This window comes from Peromyscus leucopus, chromosome 12 (assembly GCF_004664715.2).
Source record: "Peromyscus leucopus breed LL Stock chromosome 12, UCI_PerLeu_2.1, whole genome shotgun sequence".
NCBI lineage: Eukaryota > Metazoa > Chordata > Mammalia > Rodentia > Cricetidae > Peromyscus > Peromyscus leucopus.
Window position 1 is genome coordinate 63,191,542 of NC_051073.1, and position 5,505 is coordinate 63,197,046.

Sequence of the window (5,505 nt, forward strand, 5' to 3'; positions counted from 1 at the left end):
CTTCTTCTTCTTAAATGCAGTTGAAAATTGATCTATATGATATTTCTGGATGTAACAAAAGAACATTCTGTTGCCAAAAAGGGCGGGGGAGTTAAGGGAAAATGGGAACAATAGAACTCAGCTTGGTGTAGAACAGCTGACTTTTGATGTTAAGCTGCCGATTCCTAGGAACAGGCAGGATTCGTTCAGTGGGTGCTTTTCTGTGGCCCATGCATTAGACAACATGCTCCATCTTCCTGGTCTCTGGTCCCACAGCCATCTTCTCCAGGTAAAGTAGCTCTTCCCTTCAGAAGCTCAGAAAGGTGAGATAACATTTTTATTATTTTATGCCTATGGGGGTTTCCCCTGCATCCTCTGTCTGTACACCATGTATCTCCCTCATGCCTGCAGAGGCCAGAAGAGGGGATCGGATACCCTGGAACTGGAGTTACAGACGGTTGGGAGCTGCCATGTGGGTGCTGGGAATTGAATCTGGGTCTTCTGGAAGAGCAGCCAGTGCCCTCTCTCCCTTTTTAAAGATTTTATTTGTTTATTAAGAGTGTCACTAGGTAGCCTTGACTGGTCTGGACCTTAGTATGTAGACCAGGCTGGCCTCAAAATGCACTGCCTCTACCTCCTGAGTACTGAGATTGAAGTTATGTGCCACCATACCCAGCTTCCTTTCTAAAATTATTCCTGTGTGTCCATGTGTGAGTGTATGCACATGAGTACAGGTGCCTGTGGAGACCAGGAGAGTTTTGGATACACTGGAGCTAGAGTCACAAACAGTTGTAAGTCACTGTATGTGGGGTTGGGGACCTAACTCGGGTCCTCTGCCAGACCACTATAAACTCTTAAACTACTGAGCTGTAAAGGTCTTATAATAAAAAACCCAGTTCCAGATATTGGTAAATGCTGAAAGATTAGAGAGACAAAGGAACAGGCTGTAACACAAATCTTAGAAGGTCTTATTAATAAAAACAAACCCGAGGCCAGGTATTGGGGTGAACACTAGAAGATCGGAGAGACAGAACAAGCCACAGCTACCTTACTTCACCAATTCCTCAGCTGATCCTGTTTCCTCAGACTGGAAGCCTCTGAGCTCTCATCAGGAATATATCTCAGCTGAACTGCTGCTAAAAGTCTAAAAGCTTAACCAGTTCTAGTTCCTGGTCCTCACGCCTTATATACCTTTCTGCTTCCTGCCCTCACTTCCTGGGATTAAAGGCGTGTGTTACCACACCTGGCTGTGTCCAGTGTGGCTTTGAACTGACAGAGATCCAGACGGATCTCTGCCTCCTGAGTGCTAGGATTAAAAGTGTGTGCCACCACTGCCTGACCTCTATGTCTAATCTAGTGGCTTGTTCTGTTCTCTGATCTTGGGGGAAATTTTATACACAATATATCACCATGGAGCCGCCTCTCCAGGCCAGGTTAAATGCCTTTATTTTGGGTTTTTGGAGACAGGGTTTTTCTGGGTAACCCTGGCTGTCCTTGAACTCACTCTGTAGACCAGGCTTGTCTCAAATTCACAAAGATCCACCTGCCTCTGCCTCCCGAGTGCTGCTGGGATAAAAGGCGTGCGCCACCACCGCCCAGTGGTTAAATGACTTTTTTGAGATGAAGAAGAGCTGGAAAAAGACGCTGGGCCAGGTCTAGAGAGTTGGCTTAGCGGGTCAAGAGCACTCGTTCTTGTGAAGGACCCGGGTTCGACTCACAGCATACACATGGAGACTCACCACTTCCACAGGCACCAGGCATGCACACACATCTGTGCAGGCAAAGCACTCGTGTGAATAAAATAAATCTTCAAAACAAAACGCTGTGCCTAACACTGCTTACTTCTCTCCATTTATGATATGGCTGACAAATATTTTTAGAGTTTGAAATTTTTATTCTATTTTATAAGCAACAATCCCCCCATACCCCCCATATAGGCAAGGGCTGTAGAAAATGTGTTAACTTTAGATTCTAGGCATTTTGACCTAGAATCCATCTTCTCCATAACTCCTTATGACATCATATAGCTGGATGTTTCTCTGGTCCTGCCCAGTTCTGCAGTCAAGATGAATCTCTCCCACCCATGTCCCGAAGCTGCTTGGTCCCAAGTAAACACACAGAGGCTTATATTATCTACAAACTATATGGTCAGGCTTCTTGTTAGCTAGTTCTTAAAACTTACCTCAACCCATTTCTATTAATCTGTGTTGCCACATGGCCGTGGCATGACCGGTCGGCTGGCATCTTGTTGCTCCTTGGGCAGCTGGCAAAACATCTGCCCCACTCTTTCTTCTCCCCTCTCTCCAGTTGGAATGTCCCGCCTAACCTTATTCTGCCTCACCATTGGACAAACGCTTTATTTATCAACCAATCAGAGCAACTCATAGTCACAGTGTACAGAGAGACATCCCACAGCAACATCATTTTAACTGAAATAATATAATCAGGATTTGCATGACAGAAGGACCACAGAATGTAGCATGGGGCTGCCTAGAGTCTGAGGCCTGATAGAGATAGCTCTCTCATTCGGGTGAAGGCACTTAACCCCCTCCCCCAACACAGACACACAGATGCACACAGACACACAGAGGCACAGACACACAGATGTACGTATAGAGACACAGACACACACACCACAGACACACAGATGCACGCATACACAAACACACAGAGACATAGACACAGACACACAGATGCATGTATAAACACACACAGACACACACACACAAACACACACAGACATACAGATGCATGTATAAACACAGAGACACAGACACACACAAACACACACAGACACACAGATGCATGTATAAACACACAGAGACACAGACACACACACACACACAGACACAGACACAGAGATGCATGCACACACAAATACACAGAGACACAGACACACACACCACAGACACACACAGATGCACACACAAACACACACAGACACACACACACAGAGGCACAGACACACAGACCATCTACTTGCCACTGTTTCCTCTCTTCAAAGGGTGAAGAACACAGTCAGCCTGGGAAAACATCTGCCTGAGGTCTGCAGCTGGTTACTTCAGCATCCTGCAGCTGTACCAGCTGGGCACAAGCCACCAGTCAGTCCCTTTCTCAATAACAGTATGGTGGGGTCTGAGACTCCATCCTTCAGAGCTTCCACCCACTGCGGTCTAGAGCCCCAGTGACTCTGAACGCTCCTGTGTGGTTGTTTTTAAATAGGTTCTTGTCATGTAACAGGAGCTGATCTTGAACTTGGTTCTGCCCTGAGTGCAGCGGCACCACCATGCCTTGTCCTGCTGCCTTTAATGAATCCCAGCTGTCAGTTTACTTTCCATGATTTATCTTTTTAAAGTATATACAATCTGTAGAATTCAAAAGGGGCTGCCTGGATCTAGTAGCTTCCTAAAAAATCAACAAGAAACTGATTAATAATCTCACTTTTTAAAAGATCCAAGGCTGGGCGGTAGTGGCACATGCCTTTAATCTCTGCGAGTTCGAGGCCGGCCTGGTCTACAGAGCGAGTTCCAGGACAGCCAAGACTACACAAAGAAACCCTGTCTCAAAAACCAAAAATAAATAAAGCCAACGATATTAATAGGTATGTCATAGAAACAGAACATGAATGGCTTTCCTGTGTGTGTGTGTGTGTGTGTGTGTGTGTGTGAGAGAGAGAGAGAGAGAGAGAGAGAGAGAGAGAGAGAGAGAGAGAGAGAGACATGGGAAGGTCAGAGATCAGCTTTCAGGAGTCAGTTCTCTCCTTCCATGGTGGGTTCCAGGAATCACTCAGGTCTGCACAGTGAACGTCTTTAACCCCTGAATCATCCAGCTGGCTGCTCCTTTCTGTCTGTTTTTGAGACAGGAGCTCAGGATGCAGCCCAGCCTAGGCTGACCGGGAACCCGTGACGATTCTCCTGCCTTGGCCTCCTGAATGCTCAACTACAGGTATTCAGCACCATCCTGGCTCAGCTTACTTCCCACTGATGAGAATTCGAACCCAGGCTCACATGCTTGTGCATTGAGCACTCTTATCACATCCCCCCCCCCAGTCAAATCTCTTAAAAACATGTCCTTTCTTATTTTTATGTGAGTATTTTGCCTGTGCGCATGTGTGTGCACTGCAGGTGTGTGTGGTGACCACACAGGTCAGGTGTCAGATGCCCTGCGGGTGCTGGGAACTGAACCCGGGTCCTCTGCTGGAGCGGTGAATAGTTCTAACCACTGAGCCTTCGCTGCAGCCACCCACTCACTTTTTAAAAGTCTACTCACTCCTAAGTGAGAGACGGAAATGAGAACTAGCACCACCATTTGCCACAAGGCAGTCTGGGAAGGATCAGGAAGTTGTTGACCACATGGCCAGCTCTTGTTGCTGGTGTGACCACTGAACAATTCCGCAGCCTCCATCATCACCCTGGAGCTCGCTGCTCACCCAGTGCACTGCCAGTGGAGAACAGCCCACACATGCACCCAGTGCACTGCCAGTGGAGAACAGCCCACACATACACCCAATGCACTGCCAGTGGAGAACAGCCCATCCATGCATACACCCAGTGCACTGCCAGTGGAGAACAGCCCACACATACACCCAGTGCACTGCCAGTGGCTGTGACTGCTAAGAACTGCAAAGAGATGAACCAAATTCCTATGAAATTTGTCAAAAAAATTCAAGTTTAAGAAAAGGGGAAGCCGGGCGGTGGTGGCGCACGCCTTTAATCCCAGTACTTGGGAGGCAGAGCCAGGCGGATCTCTGAGTTCGAGGCCAGCCTGGGCTACCAAGTGAGTCCCAGGAAAGGCGCAAAGCTACACAGAGAAACCCTGTCTCGAAAAAAAAAAAACCCAAAAAAAAGGGGGGGATTTGTGGGGGTTGGCTAAAGAGATGGCTCGGTGGTTAAGAGCACTGGCTGCTCTTCCAGAGGTCCTGAGTTCAATTCCCAGCACCCACATGGTGGCTCAGAGCCATCTATAATGGGATCTGATGTCCTCTTCTGGTGTGCAGGTGTACATGCAGATAGAGCATCATATTCATAAAATAAATAAATCTCAAAAGAAAAAAACGGGGGGGGGGATGCCCAAGAACAGAAGATCAAGGCAGCTAGGGCAAGGAGGACCGGGCAGCAGGCAGCTGGGGGGGGGGGGTACCCTACTGTGTACTCTCCAGTACCTTCTGAATTCAGAACTATGTAAATACATTATTCAAAGAGACAAACTTCAGAAGCTTGGACCTAGTGAGGCCCTGGATGTTGTTATCCCTTCCTGACCTAGCTCCAGGTAACTGAGTTATCAGACTGTCTCCTGAAGTGTGTCCTGCACTACAGAAACCCGCGGAACAAAATCCCCAGAAGACTGTGACATTCCCAGACCAGATGAAGCAAGCTGGGCCGGCCACTGCGAAGGTACAGGAATAGGCTCTCCCAGGCTGCAGTTCCTCTCTCTGCCTATAGGTGGCGGTAAAAGGCTGCTTGCTCTGGACAGCAGAACCCCGTGGAGCCCGGCAGGCACAAGCAAAGACGTTCAGGCATGCGCGTG